This window comes from Anthonomus grandis, chromosome 14, assembly GCF_022605725.1.
Source record: "Anthonomus grandis grandis chromosome 14, icAntGran1.3, whole genome shotgun sequence".
Taxonomy (NCBI): Eukaryota; Metazoa; Arthropoda; class Insecta; order Coleoptera; family Curculionidae; genus Anthonomus; species Anthonomus grandis.
The window spans coordinates 15,140,721-15,159,065 of NC_065559.1; positions in this window are offsets into that span (position 1 = coordinate 15,140,721).

An 18,345-nucleotide genomic window follows, 5' to 3' on the forward strand; every position below is an offset into this window, starting at 1 on the left:
CTAAATGATTTTTAAAAATATTTTGATGTATTGTGTTTAAAAAAAATAATCATATCTCTCTCAATTACGGTTATCTATTATTCAAATTTATTTTAAAATTAATATTTAGGTTATACAAGATGACCCAATTGATCCTTTTTAAGTTTTGGACATAACCAGGGTTAAGAAAATAGAACAATTAATCGTTATAGCATTGTCCGATTTAATTCCAATTTAATTTTTAAAGTTCATTTATTGTACTCTAAATTATTTTTAAAATTTTTCTTATGAATTGTTTTTTAAAAAAAATATTATATCTCACTCCATTACTGTTATTTATTATTCGAATATAATTTACATTTCCTATTTCGCATATACAAATGATGTTTTTTACGGTTTGAACACAACTAGAATTAAGAAAATATAATAACTAATAGCGTTAACGATTGTTCCGATTTAATTTTAATTTAATTTTTAGATATAATTTGAATAACCCTAAATGATTTTTAAAAATATTTTGATGTATTGTGTTTAAAAAGAATAATTATATCTCTCTCAATTACGGTTATCTATTATTCAAATTTATTTTAAAATTAATATTTAGTTTATACAAGATGACTCAAATGATCCTTTTTAAGTTTTGGACATAACCAGGGTTAAGAAAATAGAACAATTAATCATTATAGCATTGTCCGATTTGATTCCAATTTAATTTTTGAAGTTCATTTGATGTACTGTAAATTATTTTTAAAATTTTTCTTATGAATTGTTTTTCAAAAAATAATTATATCTCACTCTATTACCGTTATTTATTATTCGAATATAATTTACATTTGCTATTTCGCATATACAAGATAGCCAAATGATGTTTTTTACGGTTTGAACACAACCACAATTAAGAAAACATAATAACTAATAATAGCATTACTAAAAGCATTAACGATTGTTCCGATTTAATTTTTAGATATAATTTGATTAACCCTAAATGATTTTTAAAAATATTCTGTTGTTTTGTGTTTAAGAAAATAGTCATATCTCACTCAATTACGGTTATCTATTATTCAAATATAATTTAAAATTAATATTTAGGTTATACAAGATGACCCAATTGATCCTTTTTAAGTTTTGGACATAACCAGGGTTAAGAAAATAGAACAATTAATCATTATAGCATTGTTTGATTTAATTCCAATTTAATTTTTAAAGTTCATTTATTGTACTCTAAATTATTTTTAAAATTTTTCTTGTGAATTGTTTTTTAAAAAAATTATTATATCTCACTCTATTACTGTTATTTATTATTCGAATATAATTTACATTTCCTATTTCGCATATACAAATGATGTTTTTTACGGTTTGAACACAACCAGAATTAAGAAAATATAATAACTAATAGCGTTAACGATTGTTCCGATTTAATTTTAATTTAATTTTTGATATAATTTGAATAACCCTAAATGATTTTTAAAAATATTTTGATGTATTGTGTTTAAAAAAAATAATCATATCTCTCTCAATTACGGTTATCTATTATTCAAATTTATTTTAAAATTAATATTTAGTTTATACAAAATGACTCAAATGATCCTTTTTAAGTTTTGGACATAACCAGGGTTAAGAAAATAGAACAATTAATCATTATAGCATTGTCCGATTTGATTCCAATTTATTTTTGAAGTTCATTTGATGTACTGTAAATTATTTCTAAAATTTTTCTTATGAATTGTTTTTTAAAAAAATTATTATATCTCACTCTATTACTATTATTTATTATTCGAATATAATTTACATTTGCTATTTCGCATATACAAGATAGCTAAATGATCTTTTTTACGGTTTGAACACAACCACAATTAAGAAAACATAATAACTAATAGCATTAACGATTGTTCCGATTTAATTTTTAGATATAATTTGATTAACCCTAAATGATTTTTAAAAATATTTTGTTGTATTGTGTTTAAGAAAATAGTCATATCTCACTCAATTACGGTTATCTATTATTCAAATATATTTTAAAATTATTATTTAGAGTATACAAGATGACTCAAATGATCATTTTTATGTTTTGGACATAACCAGGATAAAGAAAATTGATTACTATTACCTATAGGTATTGTTCCGATATGATTTCAATTTAATTTTTAGATATAATTTGTTTAACCCTAAGTAATTTTTTAAAATATTTTGATGTATTGTGTTTAAAAAAAAAATAGTCATATCTCACTCAATTACGGTTATCTATTATTCAAATTTATTTTAAAATTAATATTTAGTTATACAAGATGACCCAATTGATCCTTTTTAAGTTTTGGACATAACCAGGGTTAAGAAAATAGAACAATTAATCATTATAGCATTGTCCGATTTAATTCCAATTTAATTTTTAAAGTTCATTTATTGTACTCTAAATTATTTTTAAAATTTTTCTTATGAATTGTTTTTTAAAAAAATTATTATATCTCACTCTATTACTGTTATTTATTATTCGAATATAATTTACATTTCCTATTTCGCATATACAAATGATGTTTTTTACGGTTTGAACACAACCAGAATTAAGAAAATATAATAACTAATAGCGTTAACGATTGTTCCGATTTAATTTTAATTTAATTTTTAGATATAATTTGAATAACCCTAAATGATTTTTAAAAATATTTTGATGTTTTGTGTTTAAAAAAAATAATCATATCTCTCTCAATTACGGTTATCTATTATTCAAATTTATTTTAAAATTAATATTTAGTTTATACAAGATGACTCAAATGATCCTTTTTAAGTTTTGGACATAACCAGGGTTAAGAAAATAGAACAATTAATCATTATAGCATTGTCCGATTTGATTCCAATTTAATTTTTGAAGTTCATTTGATGTACTGTAAATTATTTTTAAAATTTTTCTTATGAATTGTTTTTCAAAAAATAATTATATCTCACTCTATTACCGTTATTTATTATTCCAATATAATTTACATTTGCTATTTCGCATATACAAGATAGCCAAATGATGTTTTTTACGGTTTGAACACAACCACAATTAAGAAAACATAATAACTAATAGCATTAACGATTGTTCCGATTTAATTTTTAGATATAATTTGATTAACCCTAAATGATTTTTAAAAATATTTTGTTGTATTGTGTTTAAGAAAATAGTCATATCTCACTCAATTACGGTTATCTATTATTTAAATATAATTTAAAATTATTATTTAGAATATACAAGATGACTCAAATGATCATTTTTAAGTTTTGGACATAACCAGGGTTAAGAAAATAGAACAATTAATCATTATAGCATTGTCCGATTTGATTCCAATTTAATTTTTGAAGTTCATTTGATGTACTGTAAATTATTTTTAAAATTTTTCTTATGAATTGTTTTTCAAAAAATAATTATATCTCACTCTATTACCGTTATTTATTATTCCAATATAATTTACATTTGCTATTTCGCATATACAAGATAGCCAAATGATGTTTTTTACGGTTTGAACACAACCACAATTAAGAAAACATAATAACTAATAGCATTAACGATTGTTCCGATTTAATTTTTAGATATAATTTGATTTACCCTAAATGATTTTTAAAAATATTCTGTTGTTTTGTGTTTAAGAAAATAGTCATATCTCACTCAATTACGGTTATCTATTATTCAAATATAATTTAAAATTAATATTTAGGTTATACAAGATGACCCAATTGATCCTTTTTAAGTTTTGGACATAACCAGGGTTAAGAAAATAGAACAATTAATCATTATAGCATTGTCCGATTTAATTCCAATTTAATTTTTAAAGTTCATTTATTGTACTCTAAATTATTTTTAAAATTTTTCTTATGAATTGTTTTTTAAAAAAATTATTATATCTTACTCTATTACTGTTATTTATTATTCGAATATAATTTACATTTGCTATTTCGCATATACATAGCCAAATGATGTTTTTTACGGTTTGAACACAACCACAATTAAGAAAACATAATAACTAATAGCATTAACGATTGTTCCGATTTAATTTTTAGATATAATTTGATTAACCCTAAATGATTTTTAAAAATATTTTGTTGTATTGTGTTTAAGATAGTCATATCTCACTCAATTACGGTTATCTATTATTCAAATATAATTTAAAATTATTATTTAGAGTATACAAGATGACTCAAATGATCATTTTTATGTTTTGGACATAACCAGGATAAAGAAAATCGATTACTATTACCTATAGGTATTGTTCCGATATGATTTCAATTTAATTTTTAGATATAATTTGTTTAACCCTAAGTAATTTTTTAAAATATTTTGATGTATTGTGTTTAAAAAAAAAATAGTCATATCTCACTCAATTACGGTTATCTATTATTCAAATTTATTTTAAAATTAATATTTAGTTATACAAGATGACCCAATTGATCCTTTTTAAGGTTTGGACATAACCAGGGTCAAGAAAATAGAACAATTAATCATTATAGCATTGTTTGATTTAATTCCAATTTAATTTTTAAAGTTCATTTATTGTACTCTAAATTATTTTTAAAATTTTTCTTGTGAATTCTTTTTTAAAAAAATTATTATATCTCACTCTATTACTGTTATTTATTATTCGAATATAATTTACATTTCCTATTTCGCATATACAAATGATGTTTTTTACGGTTTGAACACAACCAGAATTAAGAAAATATAATAACTAATAGCGTTAACGATTGTTCCGATTTAATTTTAATTTAATTTTTGATATAATTTGAATAACCCTTAATGATTTTTAAAAATATTTTGATGTATTGTGTTTAAAAAAAATAATCATATCTCTCTCAATTACGGTTATCTATTATTCAAATTTATTTTAAAATTAATATTTAGTTTATACAAAATGACTCAAATGATCCTTTTTAAGTTTTGGACATAACCAGGGTTAAGAAAATAGAACAATTAATCATTATAGCATTGTCCGATTTGATTCCAATTTATTTTTGAAGTTCATTTGATGTACTGTAAATTATTTCTAAAATTTTTCTTATGAATTGTTTTTTAAAAAAATTATTATATCTCACTCTATTACTATTATTTATTATTCGAATATAATTTACATTTGCTATTTCGCATATACAAGATAGCTAAATGATCTTTTTTACGGTTTGAACACAACCACAATTAAGAAAACATAATAACTAATAGCATTAACGATTGTTCCGATTTAATTTTTAGATATAATTTGATTAACCCTAAATGATTTTTAAAAATATTTTGTTGTATTGTGTTTAAGAAAATAGTCATATCTCACTCAATTACGGTTATCTATTATTCAAATATAATTTAAAATTATTATTTAGAGTATACAAGATGACTCAAATGATCATTTTTATGTTTTGGTCATAACCAGGATAAAGAAAATTGATTACTATTACCTATAGGTATTGTTCCGATATGATTTCAATTTAATTTTTAGATATAATTTGTTTAACCCTAAGTAATTTTTTAAAATATTTTGATGTATTGTGTTTAAAAAAAAAATAGTCATATCTCACTCAATTACGGTTATCTATTATTCAAATTTATTTTAAAATTAATATTTAGTTATACAAGATGACCCAATTGATCCTTTTTAAGTTTTGGACATAACCAGGGTTAAGAAAATAGAACAATTAATCATTATAGCATTGTCCGATTTAATTCCAATTTAATTTTTAAAGTTCATTTATTGTACTCTAAATTATTTATAAAATTTTTCTTATGAATTGTTTTTTAAAAAAATTATTATATCTCACTCTATTACTGTTATTTATTATTCGAATATAATTTACATTTCCTATTTCGCATATACAAATGATGTTTTTTTACGGTTTGAACACAACCAGAATTAAGAAAATATAATAACTAATAGCGTTAACGATTGTTCCGATTTAATTTTAATTTAATTTTTAGATATAATTTGAATAACCCTAAATGATTTTTAAAAATATTTTGATGTTTTGTGTTTAAAAAAAATAATCATATCTCTCTCAATTACGGTTATCTATTATTCAAATTTATTTTAAAATTAATATTTAGTTTATACAAGATGACTCAAATGATCCTTTTTAAGTTTTGGACATAACCAGGGTTAAGAAAATAGAACAATTAATCATTATAGCATTGTCCGATTTGATTCCAATTTAATTTTTGAAGTTCATTTGATGTACTGTAAATTATTTTTAAAATTTTTCTTATGAATTGTTTTTCAAAAAATAATTATATCTCACTCTATTACCGTTATTTATTATTCCAATATAATTTACATTTGCTATTTCGCATATACAAGATAGCCAAATGATGTTTTTTACGGTTTGAACACAACCACAATTAAGAAAACATAATAACTAATAGCATTAACGATTGTTCCGATTTAATTTTTAGATATAATTTGATTAACCCTAAATGATTTTTAAAAATATTTTGTTGTATTGTGTTTAAGAAAATAGTCATATCTCACTCAATTACGGTTATCTATTATTCAAATATAATTTAAAATTATTATTTAGAGTATACAAGATGACTCAAATGATCATTTTTATGTTTTGGACATAACCAGGATAAAGAAAATCGATTACTATTACCTATAGGTATTGTTCCGATATGATTTCAATTTAATTTTTAGATATAATTTGTTTAACCCTAAGTAATTTTTTAAAATATTTTGATGTATTGTGTTTAAAAAAAAAATAGTCATATCTCACTCAATTACGGTTATCTATTATTCAAATTTATTTTAAAATTAATATTTAGTTATACAAGATAACCCAATTGATCCTTTTTAAGTTTTGGACATAACCAGGGTTAAGAAAATAGAACAATTAATCATTATAGCATTGTTTGATTTAATTCCAATTTAATTTTTAAAGTTCATTTATTGTACTCTAAATTATTTTTAAATTTTTTCTTATGAATTGTTTTTTAAAAAAAATATTATATCTCACTCCATTATTGTTATTTATTATTCGAATATAATTTACATTTCCTATTTCGCATATACAAATGATGTTTTTTACGGTTTGAACACAACCAGAATTAAGAAAACATAATAACTAATAGCGTTAACGATTGTTCCGATTTAATTTTAATTTAATTTTTAGATATAATTTGAATAACCCTAAATGATTTTTAAAAATATTTTGATGTTTTGTGTTTAAAAAAAATAATCATATCTCTCTCAATTGCGGTTATCTATTATTCAAATTTATTTTAAAATTAATATTTAGTTTATACAAGATGACTCAAATGATCCTTTTTAAGTTTTGGACATAACCAGGGTTAAGAAAATAGAACAATTAATCATTATAGCATTGTCCGATTTGATTCCAATTTAATTTTTGAAGTTCATTTGATGTACTGTAAATTATTTTTAAAATTTATCTTATGAATTGTTTTTCAAAAAATAATTATATCTCACTCTATTACCGTTATTTATTATTCCAATATAATTTACATTTGCTATTTCGCATATACAAGATAGCCAAATGATGTTTTTTACGGTTTGAACACAACCACAATTAAGAAAACATAATAACTAATAGCATTAACGATTGTTCCAATTTAATTTTTAGATATAATTTGATTAACCCTAAATGATTTTTCAAAATATTTTGTTGTATTGTGTTTAAGAAAATAGTCATATCTCACTCCATTACGGTTATCTATTATTCAAATTTATTTTAAAATTAATATTTAGTTTTACAAGATGACCCAAATGATCCTTTTTAAGTTTTGGACATAATCAGGGTTAAGAAAGTAGAACAATTAATCATTATAGCATTGTCCGATTTGATTCCAATTTAATCTTTGATGTTCATTTGATGTACTGTAAATTATTTTTAAAATTTTTCTTATAAATTGTTTTTAAAAAAAAATAATTATATCTCACTCTATTACTGTTATCTATTATTCGAATAAGATTTAAATTTACTATTTCGCATATACAAGATAGCCAAATGATGTTCTTTACGTTTTGAAGACAACCACAATTAAGAAAACATAATAACTAATAGCATTAACGATTGTTCCGATTTAATTTTTAGATATAATTTGATTAACCCTAAATGATTTTTAAAAATATTTTAATGTATTGTGTTTAATAAAAATAATCATATCTCTCTCAGTTACGGTTATCTATTATTCAAATTTATTTTTAAATTAATATTTAGGTTATACAAGATGACCCAATTGATCCTTTTTAAGTTTTGGACATAACCAGGGTTAAGAAAATAGAACAATTAATCATTATAGCATTGTCCGATTTAATTCCAATTTAATTTTTAAAGTTCATTTATTGTACTCTCAATTATTTTTAAAATTTTTCTTATGAATTGTTTTTAAAAAAAAATATTATATCTCACTCCATTACTGTTATTTATTATTTGAATATAATTTACATTTCCTATTTCGCATATACAAATGATGTTTTTTACGGTTTGAACACAACCAGAATTAAGAAAATATAATAACTAATAGCGTTAACGATTGTTCCGATTTAATTTTAATTTAATTTTTGATATAATTTGAATAACCCTAAATGATTTTTAAAAATATTTTGATGTATTGTGTTTAAAAAAAATAATCATATCTCTCTCAATTACGGTTATCTATTATTCAAATTTATTTTAAAATTAATATTTAGTTTATACAAAATGACTCAAATGATCCTTTTTAAGTTTTGGACATAACCAGGGTTAAGAAAATAGAACAATTAATCATTATTGCATTGTCCGATTTGATTCCAATTTATTTTTGAAGTTCATTTGATGTACTGTAAATTATTTTTAAAATTTTTCTTATGAATTGTTTTTCAAAAAAATAATTATATCTCACTCTATTACTGTTATTTATTATTCGAATATAATTTACATTTGCTATTTCGCATATACAAGATAGCCAAATGATGTTTTTTAGGGTTTGACCACAACCACAATTAAGAAAACATAATAACTAATAGCATTAACGATTGTTCCGATTTAATTTTTAGATATAATTTGATTAACCCTAAATGATTTTTAAAAATATTTTGTTGTATTGTGTTTAAGAAAATAGTCATATCTCACTCAATTACGGTTATCTATTATTCAAATATAATTTAAAATTATTATTTAGAGTATACAAGATGACTCAAATGATCATTTTTATGTTTTGGACATAACCAGGATAAAGAAAATCGATTACTATTACCTATAGGTATTGTTCCGATATGATTTCAATTTAATTTTTAGATATAATTTGTTTAACCCTAAGTAATTTTTTAAAATATTTTGATGTATTGTGTTTAAAAAAAAAATAGTCATATCTCACTCAATTACGGTTATCTATTATTCAAATTTATTTTAAAATTAATATTTAGTTATACAAGATGACCCAATTGATCCTTTTTAAGTTTTGGACATAACCAGGGTTAAGAAAATAGAACAATTAATCATTATAGCATTGTCCGATTTGATTCCAATTTAATCTTTGATGTTCATTTGATGTACTGTAAATTATTTTTAAAATTTTTCTTATAAATTGTTTTTAAAAAAAAATAATTATATCTCACTCTATTACTGTTATTTATTATTCGAATAAGATTTAAATTTACTATTTCGCATATACAAGATAGCCAAATGATGTTCTTTACGTTTTGAAGACAACCACAATTAAGAAAACATAATAACTAATAGCATTAACGATTGTTCTGATTTAATTTTTAGATATAATTTGATTAACCCTAAATGATTTTTAAAAATATTTTAATGTATTGTGTTTAATAAAAATAATCATATCTCTCTCAGTTACGGTTATCTATTATTCAAATTTATTTTTAAATTAATATTTAGGTTATACAAGATGACCCAATTGATCCTTTTTAAGTTTTGGACATAACCAGGGTTAAGAAAATAGAACAATTAATCATTATAGCATTGTCCGATTTAATTCCAATTTAATTTTTAAAGTTCATTTATTGTACTCTCAATTATTTTTAAAATTTTTCTTATGAATTGTTTTTTGAAAAAAATATTATATCTCACTCCATTACTGTTATTTATTATTCGAATATAATTTACATTTCCTATTTCGCATATACAAATGATGTTTTTTACGGTTTGAACACAACCAGAATTAAGAAAATATAATAACTAATAGCGTTAACGATTGTTCCGATTTAATTTTAATTTAATTTTTGATATAATTTGAATAACCCTAAATGATTTTTAAAAATATTTTGATGTATTGTGTTTAAAAAAAATAATCATATCTCTCTCAATTACGGTTATCTATTATTCAAATTTATTTTAAAATTAATATTTAGTTTATACAAAATGACTCAAATGATCCTTTTTAAGTTTTGGACATAACCAGGGTTAAGAAAATAGAACAATTAATCATTATAGCATTGTCCGATTTGATTCCAATTTATTTTTGAAGTTCATTTGATGTACTGTAAATTATTTTTAAAATTTTTCTTATGAATTGTTTTTCAAAAAAAAAATTATATCTCACTCTATTACTGTTATTTATTATTCGAATATAATTTACATTTGCTATTTCGCATATACAAGATAGCCAAATGATGTTTTTTAGGGTTTGAACACAACCACAATTAAGAAAACATAATAACTAATAGCATTAACGATTGTTCCGATTTAATTTTTAGATATAATTTGATTAACCCTAAATGATTTTTAAAAATATTTTGTTGTATTGTGTTTAAGAAAATAGTCATATCTCACTCAATTACGGTTATCTATTATTCAAATATAATTTAGAGTATACAAGATGACTCAAATGATCATTTTTATGTTTTGGACATAACCAGGATAAAGAAAATCGATTACTATTACCTATAGGTATTGTTCCGATATGATTTCAATTTAATTTTTAGATATAATTTGTTTAACCCTAAGTAATTTTTTAAAATATTTTGATGTATTGTGTTTAAAAAAAAAATAGTCATATCTCACTCAATTACGGTTATCTATTATTCAAATTTATTTTAAAATTAATATTTAGTTATACAAGATGACCCAATTGATCCTTTTTAAGTTTTGGACATAACCAGGGTTAAGAAAATAGAACAATTAATCATTATAGCATTGTTTGATTTAATTCCAATTTAATTTTTAAAGTTCATTTATTGTACTCTAAATTATTTTTAAAATTTTTCTTATGAATTGTTTTTTAAAAAAAATATTATATCTCACTCCATTATTGTTATTTATTATTCGAATATAATTTACATTTCCTATTTCGCATATACAAATGATATTTTTTACGGTTTGAACACAACCAGAATTAAGAAAATATAATAACTAATAGCGTTAACGATTGTTCCGATTTAATTTTAATTTAATTTTTAGATATAATTTGAATAACCCTAAATGATTTTTAAAAATATTTTGATGTTTTGTGTTTAAAAAAAATAATCATATCTCTTTCAATTACGATTATCTATTATTCAAATTTATTTTAAAATTAATATTTAGTTTATACAAGATGACTCAAATGATCCTTTTTAAGTTTTGGACATAACCAGGGTTAAAAAAATAGAACAATTAATCATTATAGCATTGTCCGATTTGATTCCAATTTAATTTTTGAAGTTCATTTGATGTACTGTAAATTATTTTTAAAATTTTTCTTATGAATTGTTTTTCAAAAAATAATTATATCTCACTCTATTACCGTTATTTATTATTCCAATATAATTTACATTTGCTATTTCGCATATACAAGATAGCCAAATGATGTTTTTTACGGTTTGAACACAACCACAATTAAGAAAACATAATAACTAATAGCATTAACGATTGTTCCGATTTAATTTTTAGATATAATTTGATTAACCCTAAATGATTTTTAAAAATATTTTGTTGTATTGTGTTTAAGAAAATAGTCATATCTCACTCAATTACGGTTATCTATTATTCAAATATAATTTAAAATTATTATTTAGAGTATACAAGATGACTCAAATGATCATTTTTATGTTTTGGACATAACCAGGATAAAGAAAATCGATTACCATTACCTATAGGTATTGTTCCGATATGATTTCAATTTAATTTTTATATATAATTTGTTTAACCCTAAGTAATTTTTTAAAATATTTTGATGTATTGTGTTTAAAAAAAAAATAGTCATATCTCACTCAATTACGGTTATCTATTATTCAAATTTATTTTAAAATTAATATTTAGTTATACAAGATGACCCAATTGATCCTTTTTAAGTTTTGGACATAACCAGGGTTAAGAAAATAGAACAATTAATCATTATAGCATTGTTTGATTTAATTCCAATTTAATTTTTAAAGTTCATTTATTGTACTCTAAATTATTTTTAAAATTTTTCTTATGAATTGTTTTTTAAAAAAAATATTATATCTCACTCCATTATTGTTATTTATTATTCGAATATAATTTACATTTCCTATTTCGCATATACAAATGATATTTTTTACGGTTTGAACACAACCAGAATTAAGAAAATATAATAACTAATAGCGTTAACGATTGTTCCGATTTAATTTTAATTTAATTTTTAGATATAATTTGAATAACCCTAAATGATTTTAAAAAATATTTTGATGTTTTGTGTTTAAAAAAAATAATCATATCTCTCTCAATTACGGTTATCTATTATTCAAATTTATTTTAAAATTAATATTTAGTTTATACAAGATGACTCAAATGATCCTTTTTAAGTTTTGGACATAACCAGGGTTAAGAAAATAGAACAATTAATCATTATAGCATTGTCCGATTTGATTCCAATTTAATTTTTGAAGTTCATTTGATGTACTGTAAATTATTTTTAAAATTTTTCTTATGAATTGTTTTTCAAAAAATAATTATATCTCACTCTATTACCGTTATTTATTATTCCAATATAATTTACATTTGCTATTTCGCATATACAAGATAGCCAAATGATGTTTTTTACGGTTTGAACACAACCACAATTAAGAAAACATAATAACTAATAGCATTAACGCTTGTTCCGATTTAATTTTTAGATATAATTTGATTAACCCTAAATGATTTTTAAAAATATTTTGTTGTATTGTGTTTAAGAAAATAGTCATATCTCACTCAATTACGGTTATCTATTATTCAAATATAATTTAAAATTATTATTTAGAGTATACAAGATGACTCAAATGATCATTTTTATGTTTTGGACATAACCAGGATAAAGAAAATCGATTACCATTACATTATAGGTATTGTTCCGATATGATTTCAATTTAATTTTTAGATATAATTTGTTTAACCCTAAGTAATTTTTTAAAATATTTTGATGTATTGTGTTTAAAAAAAAAATAGTCATATCTCACTCAATTACGGTTATCTATTATTCAAATTTATTTTAAAATTAATATTTAGTTATACAAGATGACCCAATTGATCCTTTTTAAGTTTTGGACATAACCAGGGTTAAGAAAATAGAACAATTAATCATTATAGCATTGTTTGATTTAATTCCAATTTAATTTTTAAAGTTCATTTATTGTACTCTAAATTATTTTTAAAATTTTTCTTATGAATTGTTTTTTAAAAAAAATATTATATCTCACTCCATTATTGTTATTTATTATTCGAATATAATTTTTGAAGTTCATTTGATGTACTGTAAATTATTTTTAAAATTTTTCTTATGAATTGTTTTTCAAAAAATAATTGTATCTCACTCTATTACCGTTATTTATTATTCCAATATATTTTACATTTGCTATTTCGCATATACAAGATAGCCAAATGATGTTTTTTACGGTTTGAACACAACCACAATTAAGAAAACATAATAACTAATAGCATTAACGATTGTTCCGATTTAATTTTTAGATATAATTTGATTAACCCTAAATGATTTTTCAAAATATTTTGTTGTATTGTGTTTAAGAAAATAGTCATATCTCACTCCATTACGGTTATCTATTATTCAAATTTATTTTAAAATTAATATTTAGTTATACAAGATGACCCAAATGATCCTTTTTAAGTTTTGGACATAATCAGGGTTAAGAAAGTAGAACAATTAATCATTATAGCATTGTCCGATTTGATTCCAATTTAATCTTTGATGTTCATTTGATGTACTGTAAATTATTTTTAAAATTTTTCTTATAAATTGTTTTTAAAAAAAAATAATTATATCTCACTCTATTACTGTTATCTATTATTCGAATAAGATTTAAATTTACTATTTCGCATATACAAGATAGCCAAATGATGTTCTTTACGTTTTGAAGACAACCACAATTAAGAAAACATAATAACTAATAGCATTAACGATTGTTCCGATTTAATTTTTAGATATAATTTGATTAACCCTAAATGATTTTTAAAAATATTTTAATGTATTGTGTTTAATAAAAATAATCATATCTCTCTCAGTTACGGTTATCTATTATTCAAATTTATTTTTAAATTAATATTTAGGTTATACAAGATGACCCAATTGATCCTTTTTAAGTTTTGGACATAACCAGGGTTAAGAAAATAGAACAATTAATCATTATAGCATTGTCCGATTTAATTCCAATTTAATTTTTAAAGTTCATTTATTGTACTCTCAATTATTTTTAAAATTTTTCTTATGAATTGTTTTTTAAAAAAAATTTTATATCTCACTCCATTACTGTTATTTATTATTTGAATATAATTTACATTTCCTATTTCGCATATACAAATGATGTTTTTTACGGTTTGAACACAACCAGAATTAAGAAAATATAATAACTAATAGCGTTAACGATTGTTCCGATTTAATTTTAATTTAATTTTTGATATAATTTGAATAACCCTAAATGATTTTTAAAAATATTTTGATGTATTGTGTTTAAAAAAAATAATCATATCTCTCTCAATTACGGTTATCTATTATTCAAATTTATTTTAAAATTAATATTTAGTTTATACAAAATGACTCAAATGATCCTTTTTAAGTTTTGGACATAACCAGGGTTAAGAAAATAGAACAATTAATCATTATTGCATTGTCCGATTTGATTCCAATTTATTTTTGAAGTTCATTTGATGTACTGTAAATTATTTTTAAAATTTTTCTTATGAATTGTTTTTCAAAAAAATAATTATATCTCACTCTATTACTGTTATTTATTATTCGAATATAATTTACATTTGCTATTTCGCATATACAAGATAGCCAAATGATGTTTTTTAGTGTTTGAACACAACCACAATTAAGAAAACATAATAACTAATAGCATTAACGATTGTTCCGATTTAATTTTTAGATATAATTTGATTAACCCTAAATGATTTTAAAAAATATTTTGTTGTATTGTGTTTAAGAAAATAGTCATATCTCACTCAATTACGGTTATCTATTATTCAAATATAATTTAAAATTATTATTTAGAGTATACAAGGTGACTCAAATGATCATTTTTATGTTTTGGACATAACCAGGATAAAGAAAATCGATTACTATTACCTATAGGTATTGTTCCGATATGATTTCAATTTAATTTTTAGATATAATTTGTTTAACCCTAAGTAATTTTTTAAAATATTTTGATGTATTGTGTTTAAAAAAAAAATAGTCATATCTCACTCAATTACGGTTATCTATTATTCAAATTTATTTTAAAATTAATATTTAGTTATACAAGATGACCCAATTGATCCTTTTTAAGTTTTGGACATAACCAGGGTTAAGAAAATAGAACAATTAATCATTATAGCATTGTTTGATTTAATTCCAATTTAATTTTTAAAGTTCATTTATTGTACTCTAAATTATTTTTAAAATTTTTCTTATGAATTGTTTTTTAAAAAAAATATTATATCTCACTCCATTATTGTTATTTATTATTCGAATATAATTTACATTTCCTATTTCGCATATACAAATGATGTTTTTTACGGTTTGAACACAACCAGAATTAAGAAAATATAATAACTAATAGCGTTAACGATTGTTCCGATTTAATTTTAATTTAATTACACATCTCGTGAGAGTAACCCTAAATGATTTTTAAAAATATTTTGATGTATTGTGTTTAAAAAAAATAATCATATCTCTCTTAATTACGGTTATCTATTATTCAAATTTATTTTAAAATTAATATTTAGTTTATACAAAATGACTCAAATGATCCTTTTTAAATTTAGGACATAACCAGGGTTCAGAAAATAGAACAATTAATCATTATAGCATTGTCCGATTTGATTCCAATTTATTTTTGAAGTTCATTTGATGTACTGTAAATTATTTCTAAAATTTTTCTTATGAATTGTTTTTTAAAAAAATTATTATATCTCACTCTATTACTATTATTTATTATTCGAATATAATTTACATTTGCTATTTCGCATATACAAGATAGCTAAATGATCTTTTTTACGGTTTGAACACAACCACAATTAAGAAAACATAATAACTAATAGCATTAACGATTGTTCCGATTTAATTTTTAGATATAATTTGATTAACCCTAAATGATTTTTAAAAATATTTTGTTGTATTGTGTTTAAGAAAATAGTCATATCTCACTCAATTACGGTTATCTATTATTCAAATATAATTTAAAATTATTATTTAGAGTATACAAGATGACTCAAATGATCATTTTTATGTTTTAGACATAACCAGGATAAAGAAAATTGATTACTATTACCTATAGGTATTGTTCCGATATGATTTCAATTTAATTTTTAGATATAATTTGTTTAACCCTAAGTAATTTTTTAAAATATTTTGATGTATTGTGTTTAAAAAAAAAATAGTCATATCTCACTCAATTACGGTTATCTATTATTCAAATTTATTTTAAAATTAATATTTAGTTATACAAGATGACCCAATTGATCCTTTTTAAGTTTTGGACATAACCAGGGTTAAGAAAATAGAACAATTAATCATTATCGCATTGTCCGATTTAATTCCAATTTAATTTTTAAAGTTCATTTATTGTACTCTAAATTATTTTTAAAATTTTTCTTATGAATTGTTTTTTAAAAAAATTATTATATCTCACTCTATTACTGTTATTTATTATTCGAATATAATTTACATTTCCTATTTCGCATATACAAATGATGTTTTTTACGGTTTGAACACAACCAGAATTAAGAAAATATAATAACTAATAGCGTTAACGATTGTTCCGATTTAATTTTAATTTAATTTTTAGATATAATTTGAATAACCCTAAATGATTTTAAAAAATATTTTGATGTATTGTGTTTAAAAAAAAAATAGTCATATCTCACTCAATTACGGTTATCTATTATTCAAATTTATTTTAAAATTAATATTTAGTTATACAAGATGACCCAATTGATCCTTTTTAAGTTTTGGACATAACCAGGGTTAAGAAAATAGAACAATTAATCATTATAGCATTGTTTGATTTAATTCCAATTTAATTTTTAAAGTTCATTTATTGTACTCTAAATTATTTTTAAAATTTTTCTTATGAATTGTTTTTTAAAAAAAATATTATATCTCACTCCATTATTGTTATTTATTATTCGAATATAATTTACATTTCCTATTTCGCATATACAAATGATATTTTTTACGGTTTGAACACAACCAGAATTAAGAAAATATAATAACTAATAGCGTTAACGATTGTTCCGATTTAATTTTAATTTAATTTTTAGATATAATTTGAATAACCCTAAATGATTTTAAAAAATATTTTGATGTATTGTGTTTAAAAAAAAATAGTCATATCTCACTCAATTACGGTTATCTATTATTCAAATTTATTTTAAAATTAATATTTAGTTATACAAGATGACCCAATTGATCCTTTTTAAGTTTTGGACATAACCAGGGTTAAGAAAATAGAACAATTAATCATTATAGCATTGTTTGATTTAATTCCAATTTAATTTTTAAAGTTCATTTATTGTACTCTAAATTATTTTTAAAATTTTTCTTATGAATTGTTTTTTAAAAAAAATATTATATCTCACTCCATTATTGTTATTTATTATTCGAATATAATTTACATTTCCTATTTCGCATATACAAATGATATTTTTTACGGTTTGAACACAACCAGAATTAAGAAAATATAATAACTAATAGCGTTAACGATTGTTCCGATTTAATTTTAATTTAATTTTTAGATATAATTTGAATAACCCTAAATGATTTTAAAAAATATTTTGATGTTTTGTGTTTAAAAAAAATAATCATATCTCTTTCAATTACGGTTATCTATTATTCAAATTTATTTTAAAATTAATATTTAGTTTATACAAGATGACTCAAATGATCCTTTTTAAGTTTTGGACATAACCAGGGTTAAGAAAATAGAACAATTAATCATTATAGCATTGTCCGATTTGATTCCAATTTAATTTTTGAAGTTC